The 21,350-nt window shown below is 49.7% G+C and overlaps 1 protein-coding gene across 12 annotated transcripts in view; it reads left to right on the plus strand.

Moving 5' to 3' along the window:
• Positions 1-18,892: 18,892 nt before the first annotated feature.
• The window catches only part of SCN5A (sodium voltage-gated channel alpha subunit 5), a 94,332-nt gene continuing 91,874 nt past the window's right edge, over positions 18,893-21,350 (plus strand). For 8 of the 12 annotated variants that reach the window (XM_023260722.2, XM_023260724.2, XM_023260728.2 and 5 more), the window contains exon 1: positions 18,897-19,086. The gene's annotated coding sequence lies outside the window, so the exon portion shown is untranslated. Of the gene's footprint in view, positions 19,087-21,350 lie in introns of all 12 variants that reach the window. The other 4 variants (XM_023260726.2, XM_045037853.1, XM_045037857.1 and 1 more) reach the window with 3 other exon arrangements.

Genomic DNA, 21,350 nt, shown 5'->3' on the forward strand with positions numbered 1-21,350 from the left:
AAAAAAAAAGAAATGAATGAAGAGCAGTATAATGTGGTGGTCATGCGTATGGCTACTGGCACATGACTGCCAAGGTTTAAGCCCGACTTCTACTACTTACCAGGCCTATGACTTTGGGCAAATGACATAGCCTGTCCCTGCCTTCATTTCCTCATTGGCAACAGGCAGATAGCAACGGCACAGACCTCACAGCATTGTTTTGACCATAAATATGTGATAACTGAAAAGAAATTCAGAACAGTCACTTGCAAAGAATAAGCCCTCGCCATACATGTTAGCTACTATTTCTTTATTGTGATGATTTTTGTAAAAAAAAAAAAAAGAAAAAAGAAAGAAAGAAAGAAAGATTTTCATCTAAACGTACTCACGTATGCCAATGTTTTCCCTTTTTATGATTTATCCAAGAAATTACTTCTTACATAATAGAAAATATAAAGATATTTTTCTATGATTCTTCTAGAGGCTTAAATTTCTGTGTGTTTTGTTTTTACATCTTGGTCTATAACTCACCTGGAATTTTATTCTTTGATATATGAGGTCTAAGTCTAGGTTGGTTAGGATATAGCCTGGGTTGCTGTAAACAGAGAGAACCATATTAATAGAGGTTCATTTCCCTGTCACGTAAAGGTCCAAACAAGAAGTGTAGGACTGGAGGGGCGCGTGAGTCGTTCAGTCAGTGGAGTGTCTGACCTTGGCTCAGGTCATGATCTCACGGTTCGTGTATTCCAGCCCTGCATCGGGCTCTCTGATGTTAGCGCAGAGCCTGCTGCAGATCCTCTATCCCCCTCTCTCTCTGCCCCTCCTGAGCTTCCAATCTCTCTCTCCCAAAAATAAATAAACATTAAAGAAGAAGAAGTGTAGGACTAGAAGGGCAGCTCTGGAGTGCCCAGGAGCCAAGTCTCCTTCTATCATGCTGCTGTGACATCTTCAGCTTGAACCTTCCCTCTGTGGTCCAAAAGGACTGCTGTGGTGCCCACTGTTACGTCCGCATTCCAGCCAATGCGAAGCGGGAAAGGGAAGGGCACATTCTCTCCTCTAAAGGCGTAACTGAAAGTTGCCCACAATTCTTCTCCCATAGTCCCTCACGCAGCTACCTGTTGCCAGATGGCTGGGTTCTCTAATAAGAACACCTCGCCTTTCAGGTTCTGGACCTCCATCACAACTATTCATCACAGACGACCAGCTCTGGCTGCACCTTTAGGCAACAGCACACCAACCATTAAGTCACTTCTACGGGTCAGGTCTGGCCCGCCCACACAGACACCCAATGGTTCCCAATTCTGAAGACCAACTCCAGCCCACACGCTCCGGTAAATTTCTCTACCACCCACAGGCTGTGTGCTCCTAATAATTTCTTCCCACTATCCCTCTGTCCTGTGGCGGCTACTTGTCACATCTGCTGCTTTGGGACCCATTAAAGTCTTCTTTACTACTTTTACTAGCTAAGCACTACCTAATTTATAATGCTTTGTATTTTCCTTATGTGAATAACTGATGTGGTTTCTGTCTCCTCAAAGGACCTTGGCTGGTATAGTGGCAGTGTGCCCAACTGAAAATTCTATTACTCTGAAAACAGGAGAATGGATATTGAAGGATAACCAATTATCTCTATCACAGAATTCAATATTTTTCTATATTACTTATCATTTGTTCCAATATCATTTTTTTCAAGAGCCATTCACTCCCCAAATGATTTGAAATACCACCTCTGACATGCATAGTATCAAGTTCCTAAATATGCTTGTATCTGTGGGCATCCTGTGCAATCCCGCTAAGCTACTTCTGCTTCCCTATACTGGTAATGTACTATGTAAATTACTCTAGCTCTCTAGGTACTTGGGCAAGCACTCTCCCTTCCCTGGTCTTACTCAGAATTTTATTACTGTCCTGGCCTTTTCATTTTCCATATGAATTTTTGAATTAGTATTTGTTCCATAAAATCACCTGCTAGAATAGTTATGAAAATACACTGAATTCATAGATTATTAGGAAAGAACTGACATCTTGAAAATATTCAGTCTTCCAGTCCAATATCAAGATCTATCTATCTATTTGTTCAGATATTTATGTCCTTCAATAACATCTGAAAGTAATTTTCATAAAATACTTGCATGTTTTTATTATATTTATTCCTAGGAAATATTGAGTTGCTATCATACAAATATCTTCTGTTCAGGCTGCCATAACAAAACGCCATAGACTGAGGTGCTTACAGACCACAGAAATTCGGCTCTTACAGTTCTGGAAGCTGAAGTCCGAGATCAGGGTGCCAGCATGGTGGGGTGAGGTCTTCTTCTGGATTGCAGATTTCTCGTTGTATCCTCACATAGAAGAAGGGGCTAGGGAACTCTCTGGAGACTCTTTTGTAAGGGTTCTAATCCTACTCCTGAGGGCTCCACCCTCATAACCGAAGCACTTCTTATAACACCCCCTCCCACTGCCATCGCCTTGAGGATTAGGATTTCAGCATATGGATTTTAGGAGGATACAAATATTCAGGTGATAATGGAAGGGTAACATTTTACCTTTTATGAGTACCTTCCATGACTAGTTTTTGTTATCGGATAGGAATACTATTGGTTTTCAAATGTTGATCTTGTATCTGGAAACCTTTCTGAACTTTCTTATTAGCACTACGTTTGCACATTCTCTTAAATTTGCCTTGGAGACAGCCATGTCTTTTGTAAATAAACGTTTATCTCTTCCTTTCACCCTTTCAGTCTTCATTCCCTTTCTTCTCTTAATGCACTGAGTGCCTCCTGCGCAATGTTGATCGGTGACAGTGAGAGTAAGCATCATAATCCGGTTCCTGACTTTAGCAAAAAACCTGAGAGAACTGAGGTTACGGGGCAACAACTAACCCAATATCTGGATTGAGACAGGCTCTATCGAGAAAAAACAAGACCTGAGCATTTGTGTAACAGCAACAGATCCTTGGAATGCCATGTATGCCAAAAAGAAGCTTGAACTGGAGACTTTTAACAAATTGTGAAGGACGAGGATGGGCTAGCATGAGAGTGTAGAGTTCTTGAGGGGCCCAGAAATAGGGGAGCTCGCACGCTCTTTCATCCTTTTACTCCAGGAACACCATCTGACTTTCACAGGAAAGGTGAGGAAGAATCTTGCTAAAGCTCCCTCCCTCGGCTGGCTGGGGAACAGCAGCCACTGCCAAAACTCCACCCAGACCAGTATTCTCTTATCTCCCCTTAAGAACAAAGCTTTATTCTACAAGGGGAAGAACAAGAGCCTAAGAGCGTGATGGAAACCCGCTATAGCTGGGAGAGACAAAACAAGCAAACAAACAAACAAAAACAAGGAAAAACTCTCTGGGGATGGAGGCAGGGAGACAGGAATATACGGGGAGGCCCAGAATTATATGGAGAGGCAGGAGCATTTTTGGAGGCTACCTTCCCAAGACCCAGGTTCACATACCCTCCCAAGACTGAGGTTAAGTCAATACATCAAAGAATGTTTCCCTTCCTGCCCCCCACCACCATGCTAGCAAATGTCCTGTAAAAATAATAGTGGAATACAACTGAGAGCTGCAGGAAGTTGACTCCTTTGGAAGGACAGCACAAAGGGAAGACCTCAAGTCAAATAGAAGAAAGTGTCAAACTCAGCCCAGCCACTGATTAAACTGCCACCACCCCTGCTACCACCACCAGCTGACAGCCCAGCAAAAGGGAAAAAATGCCCAACTGTGCCACTTGGAGTCAATGGTGGCCTACATTTGATAACGCTGAGATGATAGAACTTCCCTAACATAATATTAGGAAGTTCCCTAGCATGAAATGTTGGGGTAGATTTATTATGCGTGAGCTGCATATCAGTCCTTTCCGATCTAACCCTCAAGATAGCCAAGGAGACTTCCCTACTGTAATGTATTGAAAAATACACTAGTGAGGGGGGGGAAGCAGCATCTTTGAGAAGTTTGTGGTGTCTGTCCTCTGCAATCCAGGTCTAATGATGGCATATGCTATCAGTGACCTGGGTGCCTTGATTTCAGGGGGATGATGTGTTCCAGAGTAGCAGAGGCCAAATTGCAGTGCGTAGCCGCCTCAATTAAAAAGACAGGTGGGTGTACCTTTACTCTAATAGGCAGCAAAGGAGAAGAGGTAATAAAAATGATTTGAGACATAGCACTCACTGAGAATGGCTAATTGATGGAAATGAAATAGACGGGGAGTCCACCAAAATTCACTGGATCTACTTAACAGGAAAAACCCCAGATCCAGTGGCCAGAAACATGACGTGGGTCACTACCATTAAGAGTCAAGCCTCTCTCCCTTAACGACTTCACAGACTAAGGTCCCTTTGCTTGAAGGGAAGACAAATTCTCCTTAAAGAATGGTATTACAGAGCTCCCATAAGTGTAAATGCTGTAAATCTTCCACCAGGCTTTCCCCAAAGGACCTGAAATTGTTTTCTGTAGTAACTGTGCACGGGGGAAAAGGAAATACTCAAACCTTTCAAACACTGGCTGGGTTGACACTAATTTGCTTCTACGCCCTACCAGTCAAAACGGGGGCCTATGAGGGTCAGGTGATGAACAGAGCTATGACTCAAGATCAAATCATGGTAGATCCAGTAGGTCCACTGACCCATTCTCTAGTTACTGAATCTAGATCTGTGTAGTTCAATGTAGTCACTACTAGCCACATGTAGCTATTTAAATTTAAATTTCCACTATCTCCAGGTGCTCTTTTGGGCAGCATTGGTGGAGACCAGGGATTGGCAAATTATAGCCTGTGAGCCAAATCTAGCTTGCTTTTTGCCTTTTTCTTCTTTTTGTTTTGCTGTTGTTTCATTTTGTTTTGTTGGTTTTATTTGTTCTTTGGTTGGGAGGGGGGGTATAGCCTACAAGCTAAGACAGGTTTCAACTTTTTTTTTTTTTTTTTACATCCCTGGAATAAATCACATCTGATCATAGTGAATGATTTTTTTTTAAGTTTTTCTTTTTAATGTTTATTTATTTTTGAGAGAGAGAGACGCACACAGAGTGCAAGCAGGGGAGGAGCAGAGAGAGGGAGACACAGAATTCGAAGCGGGTTCCAGGCTCTGAGCTGTCAGCACAGAGCCTGATGTGGGGCTAAAACTCATGGACAGCAAGATCATGACCTGAGCTGAAGCAGGACATTTAACTGACTGAGTCACCCATGTGCCCCAGTGAATGATTTTTTTAATGTTATCACTGGATTCAGTTTGCCAATATTTTTTGGAGTAGTTTGAGAATAACAGGTATTAAGTCTTCTTTAAATCTTTTGTAGAACTCACCTGTGAAGCCATCTGGTCCTGGGCTTTTGTTTGTTGGGAGTTTCTTGATTACTGATTCGATTTCATAGCTAGTAATTGATCTGTCCAAATTTTATATTTCTTCCTGATTCAGTTTTAGAAGGTTATATGTTTCCAGGAATTTATCCATTTTTTCTAGATTGTCCAATTTGTTGGCTACACTTTTAAAGGGTTGGGAAGGAGGAGGAGACAAATAGATGTCCCACAAAGGCCTAAAACTGGCCCTTTACAGAAAAAGCCTGCTGACCCCTCACGATTGAAATGGCATAATTGACAACAGGCAAAATCCCCACACTGACTCTTGGATATATGGTGTAAGAGCTATTATAATAGACAGAGCCAAGTAGAAGGTGCTTGAGCTTGCTGTTTATCCAGAGAGTAAACCAAAAGCAATATCACGCCCCGGGGGAATTTAAAAGATTAGTGCCACCAACAAAGAGTTTAAAGATGTAGAGGTAATGACATCTATCACTTTCCATTTAACTCACTAGTTTGGCCTATGCAGGAGGTAGACGGATCTTGGAGAATCACTGTGGATTATTGTAAACCTAACCAGGAGGTGGCTCTAAGGGCAGCTGCTGTTTCAGACATTGTATCTTTACCGGAATAAATCAACATAGCCCCTGGCGCCCATACGTAGCTATTGACCTCGCAAATGCTTTTTCCTCCATATCAATTTGTAAAGATTACCGGAAGCAGCTTGCTTTTACCTGGCATGGCTAGCAATACTACTACATGGTTTTGCTGCAGGGCTAGTAAACTATCTCTGCAGCGATAGTCTGCAGAAATCTTCATCTTATTGGCATTCTACACAACAGCATGCTTCATTCTTGATATTGTGCTGATTAGATCTGATCAGCTGGAAGTAGCAAGTTCTTTAGTTGCCTCAGCAAGACAGATGTGAACCAGAGGATGGAAAATAAACTCCATTAAAATGCATATAACCTCGGTAAAATTTCCAAAGGATCTAGAGCCTGTTGAGATTTCCTCCAAAGTGAAATACAAGCTGAATTTTTTTTTAAAAAAAATATACAATAGCACCAACATTAAATTCATGGCATAAATATAACAAAATATGTACAGGAGATGTAAGTTGAAAACTACAAAACACAATGTAAGAAATCAAAGAAGAAATAAATAAATGTGCATGATCTGAATTGTTCATGAATTAGAAGACTCAATATTGCTAAGATGTCAGTTCTCCCTCAGACGGATCTATAGATTCAACACATTCTCAATCAATCCCAGTGTGATTTTTTGTAAAAACTGATGAGCTGGTTCTAAAATTTATATGAAGAGGCAAAGAAAGTAGAATAGCCAAAACATTTTTCAAGAAAAACAAAGAAGAAAGTTGGAAAATTCTCATTACCTGATTCCTTCACCATAAATCATTAGTAATTGAGAAGTGCAATATTGATAAGAGAAGACATATGTAGACACATTCTGTTAGGGAACAGAATAGGGAGCCCAAAAATAGATGCATGTGTGTATCGTACGTATGGTGAATTGATTTTTGACAAAGGCAATTCAGTGGAGAAAGAAGGAAATTACAATGGTGTTGGGACAATTGGACATCCATACAGAACCTTGATCCATACTTACTTTGTATCATATATGAAGATTAACTCTAAATGGACTGTAAACCCTAGAGCTACAAAACTCCTAGAAGAAGATACAGAAGAAATATTTTTTGACCTTGGACTAGGCCAAGATTTCTTAGATACAGCACAAAAAGCAATATACATAAAAAGAAAATAAATAAAGTATACATCATTAAAATTTATTGTTCCTATTCTGAAAAAGACACTTAAGACATTTAAGAAAAGACAATGGGGCTCCTGGGTGGCTCAGTCGGTGAAGTGTCCGACTTCAGCTCAGGTCATGATCTCGCGGTCCATGGGTTCGAGCCCTGCATCCGGCTCTGTGCTGACAGCTCAGAGCCTGGAGCCTGCTTCAGATTCTGTGTCTCCCTCTCTCTTTGCCCTTCCTGCACTTGTGTTCTGTCTCTCTCACTCTCAAAAATAAATAAACATTAAAAAAAAGAAAGAAAGAAAAGACAATTCTGACACTGGAAGAAAATATCTACAAAACACAAATCTGATAAAGGACTTAGGTCCAGAGTACATTTTTTAAAAAACTCTCAAAATTCAATAATAAGCAAATAACAACCTAATACAAAAAAAATGGCAAAAGATTTGGACAGATGCTTTACCAAAAAAAAAAAAAAAAAAAAAAGATATAAGCATAGCAAATAAGCACATAAAAAGATACTCTACATCATTAGTCATTAGGAAACTGCATATTAAAACTACAATGATTTACCATACATACAGAGTTAACATTTTATTTTTTTAATTAAAAAATTTTTTAAGTTTATTCACTTATTTTGAGAGAGACAGAGCACAAGTTGGGGACGGGCAGAGAGAGAGGGAGAGAGAAACCCAAGCAGGCTCTGTGTTGTCAGCTTAGAGTCCAACGGGGGGCTCGAACCCACGGAACACGACATCATGCCTGAGCCAAAATGGAGAACCAGGCACTCAACCGACTGAGCCACCCAGGTGCCCCAGAGAGTTAACATTGTGAAAGACCACATGTTAGTGAGTATGTAGAGAAAGTGGAACTATCATACGCCGCTGGTGGGAAGGTAAAATGGTACAACCACTTTGGAAAACAATTTGATAATTTCTTAAAAAGTTAAATATACATCTACCATACGATCCAGCCATTTCACTCCTGGATATTTACCCAAAAGAAAAAAAAGCACATAATTATACGAAGACTAGTGTCAAATATTCAGAGCAGCTTTATTTATGAAAGCTAAAAACTGAAAACAAATCAAATGCCCATCAACAGGTGAGTGGATAAACAAACTCTAATACAACCATACAGTGAAATGCTGACACATAGAACAACATGGGTGAATCTCAAAATAATTATGCCTCAAGGAGCCAGACACCACCCCCCCCCCAAAAAAAAAACCAGTATGGTATGAGTCTCTTTTTTTATAGACTTCCAGAAAAATGCAAACTAATCTATAGTGACAGAAAGCACCAGATCAGGGGTTGCCCGGTGATAGGGGTTGGGTGTCTAAGGGTTAAGAAGGGGCCCAGGGGCACAAAGAAACTTTTGAAGGTAATGGATACATTCACTATTTTAATTGTGGCAATGCTTTCATGTATACATGTGTCAAAATTTATCAAATTGTGCACTTTAAGTTTGATTCTATGTAAATTGCATCTGGGTGTTGTATGTAAGCAAGGAATCATGGGAATCTACTTCCGAAGCCAAGAGCACACACTGTATGTTAGCTAACTTGACCATGAATTTTATTAAAAGAGACAGAGAGAAAGAACCCATCACAAACTGTGATCCGAGGATCAGTGTTTAAGTTGTCTACGGCTACATAACAACCTAGCTCTAAAACTTCAATGGCTTAAAACAATTGCCATTTAATTTGTTCATAAGTTTGAGGATCAGGAACCTGGGCAGGGCTCAGCTGGCTGGTTTGCTCCCTGTGCCAAGGGCTGGGGTCATTCACTCAGCTACATTCAGCTGGTGGTTGGAGGAGCTAGAAGACCCAAGAAGGTGCTCCTTCACACGGATGACATCTTTCCACCGGGCAGTCTTGGGCTTCCCCACAGCGTGGGAGTCAGGCTTCTTACATGGTGTTTTGTTTCCAAGAGAGCGTTCCAAAAAATGAAAACAGGAGCTGTAAACCTCTTAAGGGGCAGTCCCTGAGGTTACACAGTATCACTTCGGCTACATTCTGTGGGTCAAGGCAAGTTGTCCTGTGATCCTTCAGAGGAAGGAATCATCTGTCTATCTATCCCGTGATGAGGTTTTGCAAAGAACGTGCCGCCATTTTAATCCACCACAATCAAGGAGCCACAGTGTGCTGCCTGTGCCTCTTCATACCCAGAGATCTGGTCCCAGATCGCTGGAATACTGACGGAGCAAAGCCCCCACCTCTCCCCGACCGTGCTTGCCAGGAGTAACAGCCAAAGCCCTGGGAACACGCTTTCTGCTATTCAGATTTCCTGGAGCACATCTCATTGGCGGAATCTAAATTCCAACCCAGAACTCTGTCTGCAAAAGAATCTAGGAAGTCTAGTTTCTGGCTTGGGTACAGAAAGGAGCACCAGAAAAAACGCTAAAGTGGAAGCTAAGTGCCCTGCCCACTACGTCCGCAGGGACTGGAGGGCACCAGAAACCGTCAGACGGCTCTATTTTGCTCCTAAGTGTGAGCCAACAGGTATGTGAGCCAGGAGACAGATGGGGGCTGCTCGCTGCTCTCCACCCCCAGAGGCCTGGATACAACCCTAGAAGGTGTTCCTGTTGGACGCTTATCTGCCTGGGAAGGGCATCCCAGCTGGCAGCTGGGGGCTGGGGTAACAGACTGAAGATATTCCAGCTGAGGTCTTGGACTCTGGGGACAAGCGAGAGCCATTCCATAGGGATTTCTGAAAGAAGAAAAGCCAGGCCAGGGCTCACCCCCATCTACCCCTCTAAAGGTCTGCTGATAAGACCGTGGCCCTGATGTCAGCCCAGGCTGAAGCCAAGCTCCCTAGGAAGTGTGATCGGGTCCCCAACATTCGTCTCCCAGAATGGGGGTGGCCATACAGATCCTGTCTCCACAGCCCTTAGAAATTATAAGGCTGCCTCCATCAACAGACGAGCCCAGAGCAGCCCCACACTCCCACAATGCACATCCGGGGCTCCAGGTCCCCAGACGCTCCCCCGGGGACCCCAGCAATGGCCACAACCACTCACAGGCCCTAGGAGGTCACTGCTTGTCCTGGGCCTGTCTCCCACTGCCAGCGGGAGTCTCAGCCCCGGAAGCCCGGATGGTGTGAGCTGGTGAGAGTGGGAGGCAGCTCTTGTGTTCTCCTGTCAGTGCTCACTCGAGAAGCCTGCACTCCAGCCCTTGCCTCTTTCGCTTGCCGACAAGAGGCGATTTTTGTCAGTCGTTGCCAGTTCTGTGCGTTTTTTCTGGCCCGAAGCATTGACTTCCGGTGAAAAACCCAATTTCCCGACAAAGTCTCCTGAATTCTCTGGTCAGGTCTGGCACCTTGGTTCCTCTGCTCCCCTTGGGAGCATGCCGACGAGGCGAGGTAGGCGGTCTGCCGGCCAGGGCCACCCGAGACCCGTGTCACCAAGGGCGGCGATAAGGTGGGTAGCCCCAGGCAGAGTTCCTCCTTGGTCCCTGTGGACTTAGGGGCTGCCTTCCTTCATTCCTGGGACACGCTTGCTGAATGTTAGAAGGGGACTTCACAGTCCCGTCTCCTAGAGATGGGGAAACTGAGGCCCAGAGGAGTCTGGCCGTGGGTCTGCTCAGCACTAATCAGTTGGAGCCGCCGACCCCACAACCAGCCCCCTTCCCACAAACCATCGCAGTTTTGTATTTTTAGGAAACTGCGAATGCCGGGGCGGGGCAGGTGCTGGGGAGGCTCAGAGGTTCCCTAAGTGTGAGATAGGGACCCATCCCCTGGCTGCCTCCCTCTTCTCTACCCCCGCTGTACTGGGGGAGGAAATGTCTGACTGGAAAAACAACAAGCAGAAGCAAAACACAAACCAAAAACAAAAATTAAAAAAAAAACAAAAACAAAAAACCACAGTCTTTCGCTTCTAAGTCCATGACCTCTGTTTCTGGGCAACAGAAGCCTCTAGTTCAAGCTCATACACAGAGCAATGGAGATTGAATACCTGAAGTCCAGGGACTACTCCAGCTCTTTGAGGCTCCGAAGAGCAGCTCTGACCTCCATCCTTCAAAAACCACACACACCTGTCTTCTCTTCCGCTCACACACCCACCGACTCACACACTCCTGAGGGAAGTGCCACGTCTGTTGGAAAAGGTAAAGACGTCTTCTTTTTTTCTTTTGGAATTTGTTGCTTATTTACGTTTTAATTCACATGCAGGCAAATCCAACCTTTGTGGTGTACAATTTTATGAGTCCTGACAAAGGCAGGGCCACCAGGATGGTCAAGGCACGGATAGTTCCGTCGTCCTAAAGCATTCTGTCCCTCATGTGGTCCCTTCGTATTGAAGCCTGCCCCTCCCTCCACACCCAACCACCTGGCATCACTGTTCCTTTAAGCCTCCCCTCTCTAGAATGTCATATAAATGCAATGACATAGTATAGGTAACCTTTTGAGGCTGGCTTCCTTCACCGAGCATAACACGCTCATATCCATATTAATATTCGTCCAATACATCAGTGTATGAAAATGAACTGTGCAGAAGAGTCAGTGTCCATCTGGTGGGGGGCGGGGGGGTCCAGCAATGAGCACCGCTCCCCAGCTCCTCTCTAACCAGCATCATCCTCCCCCCCCCAACACGGTCCCGTTCCAGCCCCTGACCTGCCGGATCACCACGACCCGCAGCCCGCCCTAGTTCACGTGACCCCTAGTTCATAGGCTGCTCCCCAGTCCTGTCGGGGCTGCCGGGCCCTAATCCAGGAGGGAGAAACCCAGACACCCGCAGAGCCATGCAGGTAGTGTTAATAAGCCTGATGCAGTCAGGAACGCGGGCAACGCAACGCAACTGGAGAGCGAACATCCCAGCGAAAGACATTCACGGTAGTAGAAACTATCTGATACACTGTTCCTGCCCCACCCCCCAAAAAGCTACATCTGTGGACTGCATTCAGGTGCGGGGACTCTGCCTGCCGCCTCTGACTCTCTTGAACGGAGCCTGTTCCGCCACTCCACCACTGCACCGCTACGAACTATGACAGCACACAGGGCGACCATGTCGCCCTTCTGCAGGAGGCAGAACGCAGGGTGACCACGTGTCCCCCACGGAATGCGATGGAACATGGGGAAGCAGGCGACCCTCTGCGGACTTGGGATACTTTTATGGGATCTGCTCCGTGCAGGTAAAGCTGTGCGAGAGGCCAGCTGAGTGGAAGGGATGATGGCAAGGAGACCCCCCACACACACCCCAGTCACAGCAGTCTGGTGCTTCTTACTCTACGGTAACATTCTTCAGGGTACAGATCGGCCATCTTTGGCTCTTTCCTTACTCCTGCCGTGTCACATCCACCAAGAACAGCACAACCCCCCCCCCCACATATACAACCAAGGGGAGGGGGAGGTGGCGAGCTGCCCAGAGCTCTTGGATAGAGGTACTGTTGCCCCTCCACTGCTGATAGCTCACCACTGTGCCCTTTCCTGGTGTCGCCCTTCGCCCAAGGTTATGGCCGCTTGGCAGGTGCAGCCTACGACCACAACCGGTTGAAGTCGACGTAGAAAAGCCTGCTCACTCTCCTCTGGTCTCAATTTGGAACCACTCCAAGGGGCCATCCAGCTCCAGACCCTTCTATGGGCTTGGATGAGGTCTGTGCTGCAACTCCATTGGAGGGAATTTCTCCCCCCCCCCCCAACCCTGCTTCGCTCAGGCCCTGCACATCGGCTTCCCAAGCGCATCCCTAGAAACCGCTCGCACACAAGCCTCCACCTCAGAGTCGGTTTCTAAGGAACCCACCCAAAGGCAAAGGGTGAACAGGCTTTAGTTAGTACAAATATCAGAGTCACCTGTAAAGTATTTACTCCATCTCTCAATTTTCCAGATGTTATTTCGTTTGATCCTGCAAACAACTCAAAGAGGTGGGTGGGTATATAGTTACTCCATTTATACATGAGTAAAGTAAGGTCCAGAAAGGTTGGGTGTCGCATCCAGGGTCAGTCACATGGACGATAATAATCGGATCTAAGCTTCTGACCCTCCAAGCCCTGCTCTCTAGTTCACTACAATGGCCGGAGCTGTTGGGAGAAAGACAGCCCTTTATAGGGACGAGATGGAACAGGTGGGGGTATGAGCAGGCTGCGACGTACACTTGGGCTTCACACAATCGTGGGGCGCGATGCACATTCCTAGACAACAGAGTTTCACGTCTATTTTCTCTCATCTCTCCAGCAGATGGCAGTCAAGTGACTTGAGGAAGGGGCAGCTCTTCATTTGCAGACCAGCATCACTTGGGTTAGTGGGTAGCCAGCAGAGGCAAGGGACGTGTGTGTGTGTGTGTGTGTGTGTGTGTGTGTGTGTGTGTATGTGAGAGAGAGACAGCGAGACAGAGAGACAGAGAGAGACTAGGGCAGAGGGTACATGTAGGAGACAGCCAATCCCACCAGACAACAATCCCTCAGATATGAGCTAACCTGTTCATTTAGGTATAGGAGGGATCAGGTCACCATCTCCATGGAGGTCCCTCCGTGCCCTTGACCACGAATACATTTCTCTTTTTCTCTGCCCCTCCTAAGATAGAAGGTCTCAACTTCAAACCGCTCAAGCTTCGAAATAAAGCAAACTCTCTTCTGAGGAGAGCTCTGACAACCCACGAGGGTCACCTGTAATCACTTCTTAAAATTACCTGGAGTGAAAAGTGAAATGGAGGACTGTCTTCAAAATATAGCAGGGGCGCCTGGGTGGTTCAGTCAGTTAAGTGTCCAACTTTGGCTCAGGTCATGATCTCACGGTTTGTGAGTTCGAGCCCCGCCTCCGTCTCTGCACTGACATTGCGGAGCCTGCTTGGGATTCTCTCTCTCTTCCTCCCTCTATCCCTCCCCTACTCTCTCTCTCTCTCTGTCTCAAAGTAAATGAGTAAACATTTTTTTTTAATTTTGCAAAATACAGCGGAGTGAAGATACCTCTTAAATTGTCACTTAAAACGGCAGTGCAATGATTTAAAGAGGCATAAACACCACAAAAGTGTGGAAGAGGTGGCAACGGTAGTCGTGACAACTTTTCGGAAGTTGGAGCAGCAAGTGACCTAGCAGAGCCGGAAAGCTGGGTTCGAAGTGCTCTCAGAGGGGGGGGTGCCAAAGGAAAACCAAGGACACCCTCCTCCTCGAAACCCTAGAACGTTCTTGGGATTCCGGCGCTGGCACCAGGTAGCTTTGGAAGTGGGGGGGAGGGGGCGTGGCTGAAAAAAGGAGAGGGCTGGGCAACAGTTTGTATTCAGAGCGCCTGGGCTTCCAGATCCCTCCCCACCAGACACAATCTGGCTACATCTTCAGAGAATCAGTGTCATTCGTTCACACGCAGAGTGAAAAAGAAGTATAGAGGTGTGGGCTTGCAGTTGACTGTCCCTGGGGCCAACCTCTGCAAATCTCCTGGCCTTACCCCCACGCTCGTGCAATGGTCTTGCCGCTCCAAGCAGGGTGGCCTCGTTCAAGGCAGGAAGAAGGGGAAGAGGGAGAGAGCTCATCCAGCTGCCTCTGTCCTCTTGTATCAGGAAAGCAAATGCCTTCCCAGAAACCACCCCTCCCCAGCCAAACTTTGCTCATGATTGGTGGCCATCATGCGGCCACATGGCCAGCCCTGGGTACAGGAGAAATGAGGAGGCAAGTACTTCTCTTGGACAGCCTTCCTGGGAGAGACAGGGAGAAAGGGTGAGGATAAATGTGGAGCGGGCAGAGCTCCCGACAGGTGAGCTTTATGGTGGGGATGGTTGGGGGCCCAGCATTGGAGGTCTTATCTCTCGGGCTGGGCATTTCCTCAGTGTGAAATTCTCCAATCCTTTGCCAGAGTTCCGGCACCTAGCAGAGGCAGGAAACCAAGGGTCCCAGGAGATCTTACTCTCAGTAAAGCCCCTCACTTCCGCCCGATGCCCCCTCCCAGAGTCATATGGTTGGTCACAAATGGGGGAGGACCAGCCCCTGGCTGGGAGGGGCAGGGAGAGGCATCTCTGGGTCCTCCTGGCTTTTGTGTGAGCTTTCCACCAAGCCTCCCGCTTCCAGCCCCGACCTGCACCTCCGCCTTCCAAGATGCCTAGTCCTGAGTGTTTATGGGTTCTGAGCCCCAGACCAGCCTGCCTCTTCACCTGCCCTTACCCCAGGCATTAGCAGAGGGAAGAAAACAGAAGCACAAGCTCATTACCACTCTTCCCTCTAATTACCATCTCCTATCCTACCTGTTGTCCATCTCTAGATAGGACAGAATGGATAGGGGAATGAATAGAAAAACTGTGGTGTGTGCGTGACATAGAATGCTCCGCAGCTGTCAGAGCGAGGAATTAACTGCCCACACTACAATGTGGACAAGAGCTCCCAAGCAGAGTGTCAGGGGAGAAACAGAAGAAGAAGAATGAAAGTTAGAACAATACCCATTTATATAAATGAAAAGCACATATACACAAATGGCCAATAAACCATGAAAAAGTGCCCAATTTCATTAGTCATCAGGGAAATGCCAATTAAAACCACAATGTGAAACCTCTGCACACCCACTCGAGTGGCTAAAAGGAAAAAGATAAAAATACCAAGTACTGGGGGTTGCTGGAGGATAAACTAGATTCTCATATAGTCGCTGCTGGTGGAGTTTACGTTGGTAGAACCACTCTGAAAAACTCTTCGGCAGTGTCTACTAAGAGGGAAAACGCTCTCTCCCATGACCCAGCAGTTCCTTCCCAGAAAGGCATGCTTACGTTCACCAAAATCCATATACTAGAACACTCGTAGCAGTGCTGTTCGTGGGAACCCTGCATGAGAAACTACCAAACCCCCATCAGCAGTAGGATGGATAGATTGTGGTAGTGTCATCCAATGGAATTCTAAAAAGCGATGAGAACAAACACACCGGAACTACAAACAGTGGTAGGGATGTATCTCAAGGATGGTTCTTCAGAAGAAACCAGATACTAGAGTTTATATTTGCTGATTCCATTTATTTTCTTTTAAGATTTTTATTTTTTTTTTAATTTTTTAACGTTTATGTATTTTCGAGAGACAGAGCGAGACAGAGCATGAGCGGGGGAGGGGGAGAGAGAGAGAGGGAGACGCAGAATCGGAAGCAGGCTCCAGGCTCCCGGCTGTCAGCACAGAGCCCGGTGCGGGGCTTGAACCCACGAACCGCGAGATCATGACCTGAGCCGAAGTCGGATGCTTGACCGAGTCAGCCAGGTGCCCCTCTATGATTCCATTTTCTTTTTTTTAATATCAAAAGTAGACAAAACCAACATGGGCAACTCCATTTGAGTGCACGTAGTAGTTACCCACAGGGAGAAGCCGCAGTGACAGGAAGAGGGTGTGGACAGGGCTTCTGGGAGGCTCGTGATGTTTGGTTTCTTGATCTGGGTGCTGGTTATACACAGGTTTTCAACTAGCGACCACCCTTGAGCTGAACATTGAGGGTCTGCACTCTTTTCCAAGTGTAAGTTATAATTCAGTAGAAGTAACACAGAGAAAGAAAAGCCTGGGGCAATAAAAACAGAAAACACATAGGTGCGAACCATATTACACATTTTACAGATCTCCTTTTTCTACTAAGGAGGGAAACTGTGTGGGCCAGGGAACCACGTGATGATGGGAGCAAAGGGAAGAACTAACAGGAAGTAATACAGGAGAAGAGTCTTGACCCGGTGCGCGACTCCAGTGCCCTTAACTTTTGAACCAGAAGTGGGGGAGGGGGGACGGAACAAGGAAACACTAGTCTTAAAAACTTTGATTGTTCTCAGACTCCTGACCGTATGTTCCTGCTTTAATTAAATGGGGTCCCGGCAAGAAAAGAAAGTCGCCCAGATCTTGGCAAGGGCTCCTTGTAGAAGGTCCCAGGCCTGTGCCCTTTCCTGACCCCCTGCGGGCTCTCTCAGACCACTAGATGTGTTAGCTGAATCTCCGCGGTCAGAGGTCAGAAGGTCAAAAGGTCAGAAGGTCAGAATCCTGATTCCTCCTTCCCCTGGGCTTCTCTCCCCTGGTTTACAACTGTGGCGCGTCTAGATTCATGCCTTAACCTACCTCTCCCGCGCACCATCCAAATGCCCAGCGCTAAAGAAGACTCAGAATACTCCATTCTGCTCCATGCAGCTGAAGCAAGGGACCTCTCTAACGATCCCCCCACCCCCTCTCCCCCGCCCCAGCAGCCTCCGCTCCAGCTCAGTCTCCTGCTTGGCCCAATGCCCATTTGTAAGTTCCGATCTTCCTTCTGGGGTCTAGAAGCCGGTGGTGGAAAACCTCGGGAGGACCCGCATTGCACAGCCCTCTCCTCCCGCGTAGGAGGCGAGAGCTCAGGGAAGGCGGTGGGTCCCGCGCCCCCGGCTTGCCGTTGACACTGCCTGCACTTCCCGCTCTGACCGCTAGTGGGAGATGCTGGCCAACCTGAGGCCCGTCAGGGGGCTAGAAGCCGGCTGGCTGTTTGTGATTCATCTGTCTGGCTAGGAGCCATCCTACCCAATCCAGGCCCAGAAAGTGTCCTGTGTCCTAAACTTTCCTGCAGACAGACTTCCTCACCGATCCCCCCACCCTGGTCTAGCCGTCCTGAAAGCAGAGATAGCTCCTCAATATATATAAAAGGCACCAGGGGACACCTGGAACCCCACACGCAGGTCCCAAAGGGACAAAGGCCTCAGGGTGACCTGTCCAATATCCCCGTGGAGGGGCAGGTCACAGCCTCTGAACTCTCAGACCCAGCACCTTGGTGCTTTCTGAGACACCAGGACCCGTTTTGCCCTCCAAGAGCAGCTTTAAAGTCAGGAAGGTAAAATGCTACTGATAAAGAAGACAAAGGCTGTGCGTGTGTGCGTGCATGTGTGTGTGTGTGTGTGTGTGTGTGTGCGTGTGTGTGTGTGTCCGCGCTCCTGCACTCCTGTGACAGCTCTGGGCAGTGGCCACTGCACGGGACAAAGCATCATCCCTTCCAATTATCTTACTGGCCTTTGGGAAAGATCTGGTAGCCTGTCTTGTTTTAAAAAGGCGTGTGTTCCCGGGCATGTGTCCCTATGGGTCAGCCCGGGTGCCCAAGCCCTAGTTTGCAGGGTAGTCTCTGTCCGTGTGTGAGAGGCAGTGTCTAACTCAGTGTCCCCACGTTTGAGTGTGTGTGTGTGTGTGTGTGTGTGTGTCGAGGTGCAGGCTGCGTGTGCCCCACCGAGGTGGGCGTACGTGAGCATGTGTGGGTGTCTGTCTATTTGTTGCTTGTGTCCCTGTCTCTGGTCTGCGTGTGTCTGTGTGTCGGTGCAGGCGTCTGGTACCGTGCGGAACTGGGTGCTGCCCGTGCTTCTGCGGGCCAGTGTGATCCCCGTGTGAGCGTGTGCGCCTCCGCGGCAGCGTGTCAGGGGATGTGCGTCTCCGAGTCGCCTGTCGCTGAGTTCGTCAGAGTGTGTCTGCCGATGTCCATGTGGGTGTCTGTGTGTCGGTGCGCGTCTCTCTCACTGCGCAGGTGTGCGTGTGTCCAGTGCGTCCGCGTGTGTCGTGAGGCCGCATCAGGGTACGTCCCTGTCCAGGGGGCCGAGTATCCCTCGTAGGGTCCCCAGGTCGGTGGCGATGCCTGTGTGTACCCGCCGGTGCGTGCCGCCGTGTGCCCGTCCCCGTCCGCGTGGGTGGCTGCATGTGGCGAAGCGTCCCCGGGTCGGTGAGCGTGCACCCCAGCGTGTGCCCGCGTCTGCGTGTGCCTGTCCGTGTCCGCGTGGGCGGCGGTCTGCGGCCGGGCGCCCCCCGGGTCAGCGTGGGGGTGTGCGCCCCGGCGGGCGCCCAGGGGTTCACCCTCTGAGCGGGCGGAGCGCCACGTGCGGAGTCCGGGGCGCGTCGCTCTGGGGCGGAGCCAGCCCGGGGCCCCAAGCCCCAGGCCGAGCCCAGGCGGGGCCCGCCCCCGACCCCGCCCCCAGCCCGAGCCCGCGCCGCCCGCCGAGCCCCGGAGCCCGAGCGGAGCGGCGGAGCCGAGACGGCGGCGGCGCCCGTGGGATGCGGGGATCGCGCCCCCGGGGCCGCTGAGCCTGCGCCCAGTGCCCCGAGCCCCGCGCCGAGCCGAGTCCGCGCCGAGCCTCAGCCGCCCATCCCGGGGCCCGGGCCGGGGGACCAGCAGGTGAGCGAGCGCCCCCGCGCCCGGGAGCCCCGGCCCGGCCGGAGCCCCCTCCGCCTGCCGCCGCCCAACTTTCCTCCCCGAGGGTCGGACCCTCCAGCCCCTGCGCACCCCCTCCCCTGCCCCGGGTGCGCCCGGCAGTTCCCTCCCCCATCGCTGCCCCCCGAGTCTGGGAGGCGGGAGAAGAAAGGGTGCAGATCTGCCGGGCTGGAGGGGACCCCCGGGGGGGGAGGGGGGCGTCTGTAATCGCCTTGCGCCCCCTCCTCATCCCTTTCCTTCCGGGTTTCCCGGTGCGCTGTCGAGGGCCGGGGGGGGGGGGGGGGGGGTTGGAGGAGCCGCGGCCCCGGCTTCCCGGCCGACCCTGGCGCAGGCTCTGGGAGGGTCTGGGATTGGGACCCGGATTCCCGAGGCCGGAGACCCCAAGGTCAGAGCGGCGACTAGGCGCGCAGTGAGTGTGGTTCCAGAGAGCCGGGGAGCCGACCGAGCAGGGCTGGGGATGGGGGAGGGGGCCAATCACCCCCTCTTTCTGGGCCCCGCCGAGCCGTCCTCTGAGGGTATCCTCTCTGGGACGAGATCTCTGCCCGTCCTGACCTGGGAAAGATCTCTGCGCCCTGAGGGGGCAGAGATTTATATGTGTGTCCTGTCTCTCTGCGCGCTCCGACCACGAAGAGATCTCTGTGCCCTCTGACGCCCCAACGGGGCCGCATCTGGTCTCTGTGTGCCTTGAAGGAGGGAAGAACTCCTTGTGGCCTCGACAGAGGAGATCTCTGTGCGCTGGGACTGGCGAGAGTTCTCTGCCCTCCTCGCTCTGACCTGGGCAGATCCACTCGCCCTGACGGGAGGGAGGCGGCTCTCATTCTCTGCGTTATTTGATCGTCTTTGGTGGCACCGGGAGGAAGTCGTGGTGCCTAGCCTGGTGGAGGCCAGAGATGTGGAGAGTGGTAGTGGTGGGGGGATGCTGGGGAGGAGGCCCCGGCCATAGGCCCGCCTTGCAAACACCTGTTGGAGGCCGGTGCACAGATGAATCAGGAAGCCATGACTGAGGTTGGGGCAGGAGTCAGTCTTCTCTCCTGAGAGCCCCGAGTCCAGTCCCAGGAGGGCAGGATCCATCTCCTCTTAGGGTCCTGGGCTGGCATTCCATCCCCCCAGCTGTCTCCCCCCAGCTCCTGCTGAGACCCTCGTCACCTTCCTCCGTGAGCCTGGACAGCTCAGTGGAGACAGACACACCCTATGACCCCACCGCGCTGCAGCACCTCAGCCTTCTCCCTGATTCCCATCAAACCCCTCAGGGTCTACGGGGACCCTGAGTAGCAGAGGCCCAGGCCACTGGGAGCCCAGCCCTGGGCACTGCTGTCCTCAACTCCATCTCCTTGCCCTCAACTCCTCCCAGTTGGAATTGGGCAGGTGCACGTGAGTGGGTGGTAATGGAGCGGGAAGGCGGAATGAGGGTGACACAGGCTGATAGCTGAGACCATGCCGCAGTCACAGGAGCATCGGAAGGGGAGGGTCAGGGCACAGCCAGACCGTGGAACACAGATTTTATGCTAGAAGGTCCAGCTCTGTGCTGAAATGAGCCTCGTTGAAGTTTCAATCTAATCCTGTCATCACTGCCACATTGTACAGGGGGAAACTGAGGCTGACGGTGGGCCAAGGACTTACCCAAGGTCGTCTAGAGAGTCAGTGGATTTGGCGCACCACCTGGGGTGAAGACTCCTTGAGAGCCACTTCCTGGGGGCCAGAAGGACCTAGGACTGACCAAAGAGGATCTGAGCAGACAGGGAAGGGGCTCTGGAGTGCCGAGAACCAGCATTCAGCCCAGGGTGGTGGGGGCAGCTGCTGTGCCTCTGAGGTGCTTGGCCTGTCTCTGTGTGGTGCTCAGAGCTGCTCTGGAAAAGTTCCAGGATTGACTCACTCAGCATGAAGACTGAGCTCGGAGTGGTGGGAAGCATCAGAGACAGCTGACAGTTGTGGAGCAGTGGAGGCTGGTGCCCCAGCAACCCAAGAAGGGAGTCCTGGGAACGTCCTGGGACAGAGGTCAGGGGCAGTCTCCGTTCTGCTCACAGGAGGCTAGTTCCCGCTCACCCATGGGAAGGTTATCGGAAAGGTGTGTAGCGACAGGAGTGCGTCCCCTTGCTCACCTGAAAGAGGGCTGATTATCTTCCAGCCGGAAGAGTCAAGATTATCTATCTAACAAAAATAACCTTCCACATGGGTTTTGAAGGATGCATAGGAGTTTTCTAGATGAAGGAGCTACAATCTAGCCATCA

Source organism: Felis catus, chromosome C2, assembly GCF_018350175.1.
Source record: "Felis catus isolate Fca126 chromosome C2, F.catus_Fca126_mat1.0, whole genome shotgun sequence".
NCBI classification, from domain to species: domain Eukaryota; kingdom Metazoa; phylum Chordata; class Mammalia; order Carnivora; family Felidae; genus Felis; species Felis catus.